Source organism: Bos javanicus, chromosome 2 (assembly GCF_032452875.1).
Source record: "Bos javanicus breed banteng chromosome 2, ARS-OSU_banteng_1.0, whole genome shotgun sequence".
NCBI lineage: Eukaryota > Metazoa > Chordata > Mammalia > Artiodactyla > Bovidae > Bos > Bos javanicus.
The window spans coordinates 108,288,901-108,301,268 of record NC_083869.1 but is presented as its reverse complement, the minus strand read 5'-3'; the positions used below and the strand labels follow the sequence as shown (position 1 = coordinate 108,301,268).

The 12,368-nt window shown below is 41.8% G+C and overlaps 1 pseudogene; it reads right to left on the bottom strand.

The window, feature by feature from the left end:
- Positions 1–10,676: 10,676 nt before the first annotated feature.
- Positions 10,677–11,837, bottom strand: LOC133235765 (glyceraldehyde-3-phosphate dehydrogenase-like; annotated as a pseudogene).
- Positions 11,838–12,368: the final 531 nt, after the last annotated feature.

The following is a 12,368-nucleotide window of genomic DNA, read 5'->3' as shown; positions in this document are numbered from 1 at the left end:
ACTCTATCATGGAAAAAAATAAACAGAATAAGACTGGAGATAACAAAGAAACAAACGGTATATTACCATTTTTATACCATGTTTTTATGTGAGGGTCCTGATAAGTACTGCAGATATATTAATATTGTATGAGTGTTGTATGTCTTCTAAGTGTTTAAAACATTTACAAGAATATGATAAATTAGACTTTTAATTTTAATTAAATATTTAGAAATTTTAGATTTAATCAGTAATCATTGTTTACATGTTTTCAAAAATGCCACTTGTTAAATTCATGAAATTTTTATGTATTCGTTGTACAAATAATACATAAAAGAGAGAAATGTTTAAGCTTTTATATATTTTTAAATACTCATTGATTAATAAATTCATAAGATTAACAAATTGAGCACTAAAAAAGCATAACAAGAACAGAGTTGTTCCCTCCAAGAGCAAAAGCCCCTCAAACATATCACACAGAAGAAAACCAAAGCCCATGGAAGTAACTTACCCTCTTCCAAGTTCCATGGCCTGTAAGTGACAAGGCCACCAAGGATTTGAACATGACCTTTACGTTACTAACTTCATAACAATGATATTGAATGCTAAAATCGTGTAGAACAGAACTGGCACAGAATGGGCACTAAATATCTCTCTCATCCTTACCCTAGCCTAAATCAAAGTGCAGGGGTAATCAGAATAATTCGAAATACCACCCAAACACACATAGATACATAGACACACAGACACACACACACACACCACACACACAACATTCAAGCAGTGTGACATATTTCTAATATAGAGCCTCCATCTGGTCTCTTCCCTCCCAGCTCTTACCAGCTCACATCCCTGCAGGATTCAAACACTCATCACTTTCACCCATTAAAACAGCCGAGCAGGCAACCTCATCAACATCTTGGTGATGGTGGTAGGCAGTCCACAAAGATGGCTCCCTATAAACCGCATCTTCTTCTATTCACAACCTTAGGTAATCACCTCCTGTTGAACTTGGTCCTCCTGGGACTCACTCACAACCCACAAAACGAGGCAGATTGGACCCTGAAGGTCTTTGAAAGCCAAATTAGAAAAAAGCCTTGCAAACTCTGCTTTGGTCTGTTGGAGCACTCGCTGCGGGGGAAGTAAGCTGCCAAGTAAAAAATGGAACTACCCAGAGACCATCACACTGTGGAAGCAGAGCTGGCCACATGCTGAAGCTGCTGGAGAGAGAGACATGCAACCAGCCCTCAGGTGTTCCAGCTCAGAGCCAAACACATGGGCTATGAAGCCTTCGGATGCCCCAGCCTCAGTATCCGTCTGCCTGCAACCACCTAGAGGACCTCAACAACAACAAAAATTACCCGGCTGAGCCCATCAACCCCTAGAATGGAGAGAGACCATGATAAATCACTGTTGTAAACCACTCAGTTTTGGACTGGTTTTTACACTGCAATGCATAAACAATGATTATGCAAGTACTCTATTTGGCTTTTTCTCAATGTGTTTTTTAGTTAATAAACACTGTGTTTCCCTAGGTAATAACTATCCATTTCTAAAGTGCAGTCAGCTCTTTTTTTTTCCCCTCTATCTATACTGAAAATGGTAATAACATATACTTTATCTAATATTTCAAAATTACCACCTCTCATGATACCCAGACAAAGAATATTTTCTTTCTCCTTTTTCAGGAAATGGTTGAAAATGAACTTAATAATGAACATTTTCCAAGCCACGTTCTACTCCAGAACTCAAGGGAGTTATAAAATCACCCCAAAGTAAGAGGGTGAAATGGCTCAACCTTTAGATTCTGTATATCTTGAGGTCTTTGATTTAAATCATTATTTAAAAAAAATAAAATTACACAGTGCTCTTAATAAAGCATTATTATTTCAGGGAAGAGGATAAAACTTTCCAAATGCAAATGTTTAGCTGGAGTAGAATTTTAAAAGATTCCAAGACATTAGTCAGGAGATGGATTGCTTTCCTATTGCAAGTCTGGGTTACAATATCACTGGAACCAAATTCCCGTCAGATTACTCTTTACTCAAAATGAATGTTTGTAATTACGAAATGAAATAAGTTTTAATTTGAATTGCCTAAAAAGGGGAAACCAAATATTGTGTAATTACAGGAGAAGAAATTTGAGATGGAAAACAAGATAGTGTTATTTACAAGTAAAAAGGCTTTTATGGGATTATGGGGCTTTAATGTGCATATTTGTAGGATTTGGGGTGGCAGAATTTGGAACTAAAATATTTTTCATCAGCGTTTATTTACAGTGTGCATGCAAGAAATGGAATCCCAGACACATCTGATATTGGACTTATTTAAACCTTTTATATCCCTCCTAAATCTGAAAAGACTCAAATGTTAACCACACATAATGGAAGTAATCGTGGAGTGTGATAAAATAAGTATTTGAAAACCACATGCAACTTTTAGGCTCAAATCCAGAACTATAAAATCCACCTAGAGACATAATGAGCCTGACTCGCCTTCTTGGAGGAGGAAAAGCCGTGAGGGGGTAGGTAGGTCCTTATTCTCCGCGCGCAGCTCAGGGCACCTGAGTGGAGCCCCCAGATGGCTTATATAAGTGCTTTACTGCAAAGGCCGCCCGCAAGCACCAAGTTACTTCTCTTCAGGGCAGCCATGTTTTAGCTTCAACAAATCTGTGACTTCATAGCTATTCTGTCTCTGTCTTCCACTTCTCCCATCCTCTCCTAAAGTCCCACTTCTCACACCCAGAGTCTAGGACTCTAGGGCCAGTATATCTCCCACAGCCTGCACCACTCAGCTTTATAACTCTGTAACTTTTCTGGGGTAAAACCTTCTGTCTGAGGTGGGGACATTAATCTGGTGGGGACAGTTTTATCTACACTAAACCACCCTTCCCAGAGATATTAGCTCCTTACAAGGTATGGCAAAGACAGTCCACAGTTCACCAAAAGTTTGTTCCTCTTCCTTATTGCACAGTGGTAATTGAAAAGTGGTTGGCCAGACAGTCATTCCATTCCCCAGACTTTCAGACACACCCTGGTCAGGTGTGGGTAGTTCTGGCCAATGAAATAGAGACCGAAGTCACAAGTGATACCTGAAGTCTGGCCCATGAACACCTCCCAGTCAGCATTGTCTACAAACTTTTCCTCATTCAGCTGACTACACAGGAGACAATCCCCAGGGTGATTTGATAAACATCATTAACCTGGGTTCCTGAGTGAACTCATGGAATAGGGCCATCCCATGTACATACACGGGCTTACCAGATGGCACCAGTGGTAAAAAATCTGCCTGCCATTGCAGGAGATGCAAGAGACCTGGGTTTGACCCCTGGGTGGAAAGATTCCCCTGGAGAAGGAAATGGCAATCCACTCCAGTATTCTTGCCTGGGAAATCCCATGGACAGAGGAGCCTGGCAGGCTACAGATCACGGGGCTGCAGAGTCAGACACAACTGAGTACGCACGCATGCATTACATATATACACACCCTCTCAATGTGGTTAAATAGGCATGTGTGGGCCCCTCTTTCTCTTTTTTAAACTGCAGTCATAATACCATGAATACTACTTAATCCAAAGGACTCATTAGTAAATGATAAGTTTTGGAACGTGGAAGAAACTTACCAATTCTCTGTGCTTCACCTAGTTTACAAATTACCTACATATAGAACCATTTTGATAGACCTCCAGCAAGAATTTGCCACACTTCAGTCACTTGTGTACAGAGGCCCACGTGGGTTATTTAGAGACTCTGCTTTCTGGCTGCCCTCCTGCCCAGGGACTTTCTTCAACCCAGTCCATCACTGTTTACTCTCAGTAGTCACTTCTGAAACTCTGATTTTTTTCCAAAGAGCTTTCCTAGCATTTCAATTTAGAAATTCACTAATCAATAGAAGTCTCCTGTGTCAAGACTTCATCATTTTTTTTTCATTTGTCATTTATTCATTCATTCAAACTCGTATCCAATAGCCCAAATACCAAGAATTGTCTTCAGCATTGGCTGGACACACACAGCTACTGCCCACTGATAACAGAAAGTAAAGGAATGGTTGTGAAAACAGATAAGAGTTGTAAAACAACAATCAAAGTAACAGTATGATAATAACCATCATAGCTGAATTTACTGAATACATGCCAAATGCTCTGCTCAGAACTTGGAATTCCTTATTTAATCATCACAGTACCCTCCCCTCATATTACAGATAGAGAAATCAAGGCTTAGAGACTTTAAAAGATGTGATGAAATAGCACAAATATTTACTATCAGAGTTGAGGTTTAAACCATGTTCTGATTCCAAAGTCATTTACTAACTGTGTGCCTTTGGGCAAATTAGTTAAATGCCATAACTCTCCATTTCGAATATGAAATGCCATCTCAGTCACACAGAAGTTTCTGCAAAGAGTTGCTGGGGCAGAGACGTTTACACTCATTGCCCACAGTATACTTTAGGAATACTATGTGTAGAAGTCTGGATTTTTGAACAATTTTCTTGCTTTTGAAAGGGCAGTGGAGGCTGGTGTGTCCAGTCACTTCAGTACTGGCTGACTCTTTGAGACCCTATGGACTGTACCCACCAGGTACCTCTGTCCTTGGGATTTTCCAGGCAAAAATACTTGAGTGGGTTGCCATGCCCTCCTCCAGGGGATCTTCCCAACTGAGGAATCAAACCCACATCTCTTGCATCTCCTGCATTGCAGGTGGGTTCTTTTCCCACTGAGCCACTTGGAAAGCCCCAGAGGCAGGAGGAAGCTTAAATAAATATTTAGAATATTCACATTAAGAGACAATTTTCCAGACGGTGTGTCTTGAAATCTGATTGCCTTCACACTGAGACCCCCAGTGACAGCATCTCAGACTTTATTTTTGCAACCGAAAATAGTTGTGATGAGATCACTGATCATCAAGTGACACCAGGAACTCCTGGTCCAGGTGCCCATGTGGGCATGACTGTGGGGTCTGTAAAGGTGCAGAGAGAGAGGCAGAAACTCCTGCTTGAGTTTCTGGACTGTGAGAGGTAACCCATTAGGAGCCCACTTGGAACTTGACCTTGCTGCTAAACGCACAGTCTATCAAATATTCAGGTTCAGCCACTGAGTGATAACTGAGCATCATCTGCGGAACGGAGAAGTCCACACTTGGAAGAGACTTGGAGACTGTACTTTAAAAGGAGCCCAGAGAAAGGCTGCCAGGCAATGGGGAAGACAGGCAATCCCTGCTGTGGATTGAGGACTAAAGCGCACTTGAGGTCTTCATTTCCCAAATGACAGCTCAAGGTGGGTGGGGTCAATTTCAGCTCCCAGACATCTACCAAGTGAGCACAGAAAAGAGCATAACCAAAACAGCAATATTTGTCAAATGAACATGTAACATCCACTGCTCTCTAAGCAAAGTGGGGTCCGTTCGTGAAAAGGAATTTGTTTTTTTCAGCTGAGTTAGGCTGTAAAATAAGATGGAGACCTACCTAAATTTAATTTTTTTCCTTTACCACTTTTTAGTTGTGTGATGCTGGGCAAGTTTCTAATCCTCTCCAAAACTCAGTTTCCTTGAGTATAAATGTGAATAATAATTATACCTACCTCCCAAGGTAAACAATAAGTAAGCTTCACGTAAAATATTTAAAGTACCTGAAAACTGGTTAATGCCTAGGTAACTTCATGTATTTGTACAGCAGATTTGAGGCAGGAATCAAAGACATGAGTTGCTCTAAAACGACAGTACTCAAAAGTTTGAGTCCTAGGACACCTTTATACTCTTAAAAATTGTTAAGAACCCCAAAGAGCCTCTGTTTACACAGATTGTATCTGTCAACATTTGCCATAGTAGAAATTAAAACTTAAAACACTGAAGTATTTGTAAACTAACACTTAAAAATAATAAATCCAGTATATGTTTGTAAAACATTTTTATGAAAAATAACTATATTTTCCAAATATAATTTAGTGAGAAATTGACATTGTTTTATACTTAACAAAGCTCTTTATTATCTATCTGCCTTAGTAGAATCTGCTGGATTTTCATATCTGCTCCTGCTTTTGATCAATTGTTTTATATAGCTTTCACTAAAGTATATGAAGAAAATCCAGCCTCAGAGAGATGTGTGGTTGGAAAATAGAGGGAAGCCTTTTCATATAATTGTAGATAATCTTCTTTGATGCAGCACCAAAGTTCTATAAGTGGTGGTTTTTTAGAGGCCTGTTGCAATGAAGAACCTAAAACTATATAAATAAACTTACTTCTTGAAGTCTCTTGCACTTTGAATGGGTCTTTCATTTAGGCATGATTTTGTAACATCATGTGTTGGTCACTTGGAAAATATTAGTTCAAATAAATGTTGACACATTTCATTATAGAATGTCACCTCACATCATGTAACTCCTGGGATACTCCAATGTACACTTGAGAGAGGGAGAAAGGGAGTGAAAAATGCAAGTAGTCACTTAGCATTATTATGGTCTGACCTCACAGACCCCATAAAGGGATCTTAGGGACCAGGGTGTTTCTGAGACCACTCTTTGAGAATTGTTACTTTAAAGCAACAAAAGAAAAACAACCTGTTTGAGTGAGAAATCTGGGACAATCAAGACTAACAGAATCTGGTGGAAGGTCCTAAGAGAAAACATACCCACCCCCCAACCCTTAACCCCACCTCCATCCCACCCCCAGCAAGCAGTAGAAAAGCTGAGGGAGTTTAGGGAAGAGATACATCTAATTGATGTTTTTTAAGGGTTGTTTTTTGTTTTGTTTGTTTTTGGCTTTTAAGAGGGATTTGTTACAAACCATTCTTCTGTCTTCCCTGAGAAAGTTTCAGAAATGAATGTGGTCATACAAGGGAATTCTTGGGCAGGGGATCAAAAAAGATGCTAACTTTTGTGGCCTGGTCTGTGCAGCCCAAGGGAAACCTTCTTGGACATGGGACCCCAGAGCAAAGATGAAAGGTCTGAGAATTTGCAGAAATACAAGGTGAGGCGGGGTTCAGACATTTGTGGGAAGAGGACTTGCCCTGTCTGGGGAAGTATGAGATTGAGGGGATCTTCTCTGATTGTCAAAATCTGAGTGCCCCCAGCTGACAACTAGGGTGGTGGATTTAAGAGGTCAGCCTGTTCTTCAACTTAGGACAGCGTGCTGGGTCCTCAGCCAGGGAAAAACACTCTTCTCCTACTGCAGGGGAGTGGCTATAGAAGATAAATTGAGCCCCCAGTGGATTTTGTCCAGAACAAAGTATCCGTTCAGTTCAGTTCAGTCGCTCAGTGAATCGCAGCACACCAGAACAAAGTATGGACCCACACTATACTCATTACTTTACTTGTATCAACTCATTTAATCTTCACCACACCCCGCAGAGGCAGTTACCATCATTAACACCTTTTTATGAATGAGGAAACTGAGACACAGACAAAAACTCACTCAAAGTCCACTAGTAACTGAAGAAGTCGGAGTTAAAGCCAAGCAGGCTGACTACAGAGAAGAGCCTGGGTGCTTAGCCTCCCCCTGCTTCACTGCCCTCATGCTGCAAAAAGAACCCCAACTGGGAAGAACAGGCCCACACTGCATAAGAAGTATGTTTAAGCAAGCCAAACTCCACTAGGGATTCTAGCTTCCTTCTTTATGAAGTGAGAGGATTGAACCAAGCCATCACTCAGTTCCCTGCAGTCATTAATATTCAATAATGCTTATGGTCCAGATGTAAAACTTCAGTATAAGTAAACTTCATCTTATCTTTGGTGCCATTTCTCCTGAGCAACACAGATGGGTTTGGGTCATACACAGAAGCCTTTTAGGGAACTCTAGTAAAGAGAACATCACCCTACAGGAATCCCCACTGTCTTCCTCTAGAATTATCCCCCTTTCTTGGGGATTGGCTTGGCCACCAGAACAAAATCCCCATTCCTTATTTGGTGGATCTCTTTAGGATAAGAGAAAGGAAAGCAGAGTTAATTAATTCATGTCAAGGTGTAAATGGATGATGAGTTCCAGAATCTTCTCTTGTTCTTGTTCTATAATGTCAAGTAAAAATATTGTCAAATTTTGGCAGTATGACAAACTTTGATAACATCCCTAAAATCAACAATGCTCATCCCTCTCCAAGACTAAAATGGGTTCCAAGACTAAACTGGATTCCATTGAACTAATCTCATATTTTTTTTGTATGTCATTATATTTAGCTGAGAGCTAGACTCATATCAGTGCTCAAAAAAGTACTTATTTGTTGCCTAAGAAAATAATGGCTGTTTGTGCCTCAGAAAAATTTATTAAGTTAATCTCTGTTGGAATTTATTTAATTCAAATAAGAGATTTTTCAGAATTTTCCTACATGCTCTGAACTGATATCATCCTAAAGAGAACTAAAGACACATACCAATATTTTGCTTCTCAAATTTCCAAAGGACTTATTAGGATTGAGAATTTCTGGTCTTACCCCAGACTTTTCTGAAATAGAATCTACATTTTGACAAGATGTTCACAGGATTTGTTTGCAAGTTAAAGTTTAAGAATCATGGGAGGAGTTGTTATATTGTGGCGGAGTTGGAGAATCTGCACCTTGATACTTAAGTTTTCCTGAAGAATTTTCTGATTAAATCTTTATTACTTTGCATTTCAGGAGACAATTTAGGCCTGTGTGTGTGTGTGTCTGTGGGTGTATGTGTGTGTGTTATTCGCTCAGTCATGTCTGACTCTTTGAGACCCCATGGACTGTAGCCTGCCAGGCTCTTCTGTCCGTGGGATTCTCCAGGCAAGTGGGTTGCCATGCCCTTCTCCAGGGATCTCTCAAGAGGCCTAGAGGCAAGAATTACACACACACACACACACACACACACACACGTATACACACAGATAGGCATTATCTCTGCCTTGCAAGATTTTGCAGTCTAGTGAAGGAAAGATACGTAAAAAAGGCAACCACCATCCATTGTGATGAAACAATATTGATAGCAAATACAAGTGTGAGGGAAGGATAGATAAACTTATTGGGTTTAACTGGGGAGTTCAGACAAAGTTTGGGAACACAGATAGCCAAGAGCCTTTCCATTTTCAGTCTCAAGGCAAAAACGTATTTCAAAGAGTGACGAGCAAGTGGCACCTGTCGTGTATCACCAGGAACAGAAGTCTAAACACTCTGTCCGCTGCATCTTGGTAAAGGAATCACCAGGACAGCACAACTCACCCAGGTGCTGGAATGGACAAGGCTTTACTCACACAGAAGGGAAAGAGCAAGATCAGTTCCAAGGTTAGATGAGGGTGCCCTAGGGCTAGCAGTTCCCTCTCGGCTTCAGATGCAGGCTAATTGTCCTGCATGAATCCCTTTTGGGTTGCAGTAACAGGATTCAGTCCCCTCCCCCAAAGAGGACAGATACCATAGTACATTGGCCAGGTGTCACCACGCACATGCTTAAGCAGGAAAAAAGGAGCACATGTAGAAACATGGAATCTGAAACAGGGAAAGATATTCCCACACAAGGTGATAGCCCGGCACAGGCTCTGGGGACTTTATCTCCTAGAAAGGAGATGTCCCAAGCTCACAGCCCATTCTCACATAGTGAAGTAAGTAGGGGGTCGAAAGATTACCTGCTTGTGTGCTTGAGACAAACTTCCCCAACATAGAGGCTTAAACCAAAAAATAATAATAATAATAATCTATTGTTTCATGTAACTAAGCAACCCAGGGCTAGTTGGCTTCAGGTATAGCTATCTCTAGGTGCTGAAATCCAGTCCTCAGAGATCCAGTTTTCTCCATTTCTCGTGCTTCCCTCTGCTTTAGCTTCATTCTTAGATAAGTTCCTTTGGGAGTTTATCACAGAATGTTAAGGCTTAAAATTAATTTTTCAGGCTTCTGAAATTATTTGTAAAACTTTCCATTGGCCTAACGGGTTATACGACCACCTCTGAATCAATCACTATGGGCAACACACCTAGACTTAAATTCCCACTGTACTGTCACTAGCTTGTTTTACTGAGGTGAACCTCAGTAATCTCCATGACACAGCGGATAATGCTTCATGGTTTGTACTAGTAAGGTCAATGAATGCTCACTAATGGGTAATTTTGGTTATCATCATTATTATAGATCTGTATTCTGAAAGGAATTGACTTCATTGTTCAATATAGGGAATTGCTATTTGTGTTTTCTAAACAATCTTCCTGAGTTAAGCCCAACACATAAATGCCCATATATGATCAACACACATCCTGGAAAGAAAGGGCTCTGCTATCATACCAACTGGCCCAGTGTGTGCCAAGAGCCACTGGAAGACACCAAGCCAGGCAGATTTGATTTTAGATAGATTTCTAGATAACAACTCTTTAAGAAAAAAAATTTGAAACTCTCAGAACCACAAAGATTTCAAACATCTTTTGTATATAATTCTATTCATGCCTCCAATTCTGATTTGAATTCTGACTCAACTCCATGGAAAGTTTGGAAAGAAATTTTCTTCCTTTTATTTTTTTCCTTTTTTGGGCGGTAAAGTGAAGTTGCTCAGTCGTGTCTGACTCTTTGTGACCCCATGGACTATAGCCCACTAGGCTCCTCAGTCCGTGGAATTTTCCAGGCAAGAATACTGGAGTGGGTTGCCATTTCCTTCTCCAGGGGATCTTCCCAACCCAGGGATTGAACCTGGGTCTCCTGCACTGCAAGACAGACGCTTTACCATCTGGTAAAGGTACTTTATTGATGGTACATGACAAGGTAGGGCTCCCTAACCCTCGCCTTCCTCAAGAGGTCTGGGATGGAAACTGTGTGGGCCTTGGGAGATTTCTCAGTGTGCTGGAGGATCAAGGTGGGGCAAGGACTCCCCAAGAGTTGAGGACCTCTCTCTTCCTTTCATGCTCTTGCTAGGGCTGGTGGTCCAGGGACTCTTACTCCTTGGAGGCCATGTAGACCATGAGGTCCATCACTCTGTTGCTGTAGCCAAATTCATTGTTGTATCAGGAAATAAGCTTGACAAAGTGGTGATTGAGGGCAATGGCAGCCCCAGCATCGAAGGTAGAAGAGTGAGTATCACTGTTGAAGTCGCAGGAGACAACCCAGTCCTCAGTGTAGCCCAGAATGCCCTTGAGGTGGCCCTCTGACACCTGCTTCATCACCTTCTTGACCTCATCATACTTGGCAGGTTTCTCCAGGCAGCAGGTCAGATCCACAACCAACATGTTGGGGATGGGGACATGGAAGGACATGCTCATGAGCTTTCCATTCAGCTCAGGGATGACCTTGCCCATGACCTTGGCAATGCCAATAGAAACAGAGATGAGTTTTTGGGCAACCCCTTGGCCATCGCACCACAGTTTCAGAGGAACCATCCATAGTCTTCTGGGTGGCAGTGATGGCATGGACTGTGGTCATGAATCTCTTTACCATGCCAAAATGGCCATGGATGACCTTGGCCAGTGGGGAGGGGGGGAACAAGCAGTTGGTGGTACAGGAGGCGCTGCTGACAATCTTGAGGAAGTTGTCATAATTCTCATGGTTCACACCCATCACAAACACGGGGGCATCAGCAAAAGGCAAAGATGATGACCCTCTTGGTTCCACCCTTCAAGTGAGCTCCAGCCTTCTCCATGGTAGTGAAGATATGAGTGGACTCCACCACATACTCAGCACCAGCATCACCCCATTTGATGTTGGTGATATTTCACTCTTGGAAAATGGTGATGGCCTTTCCATTGATGATGAGCTTCCCATTCTCAGCCTTGATTGTGCCATGGAAATTGCCATTGATGGAATCATACTGGAACACATAGACCATGTAGTGAAGGTCAATGATGGGGTCACTGATGGCAATGATGTCTACTTCGCCAGGTTAAAAGCAGCCATAGTGACCAAGTGCCTGATACAGCCAAATCCATTCACTTTGACTTTCACCATCTTCTTTCAGGGATGCATCTTACATAGCATGGACGATGTGGCTCTCTGTCAAATCAGGGAGGAGCAGAGAGCTGCAAAGGATTTTTCTGCTTTGAGGTTAGTGAGATCAGGATCTGGATTTTTATCACTCCATCCATCTTATTTCATTTGTCCAAGTGGAACCAGGTCATTGCATCCCCTTGACACTGTTCCCACTGGGGCTTTCACTGGATGAGCATCCCCCAAAAGGCCCTCCCTGGGCTCTATTGAATGAGGCCTGGGTAGAAGAGAGGCTATAAAATGATATGTCTTTGAAACTGAGCAGGACCCTGTGAGGTTCCTGGGCACAGAAGCCTTCCTGTGTCCCCATTTTCTTGTTTGTAGGAAATTGGCTTCAGCCTCCATGACTTTCTCTGAGTTCTAAGGGGTAGGTTCAGTTTAGTTCAGTCGCTCAGTCATGGCCAACTCTTTGCGACCCCATAGACTGCAGCATGCCAGGCCTCCATGTCCATCACCAACTCCCAGAGTTTACTCAAATTCATGTCCATTGAG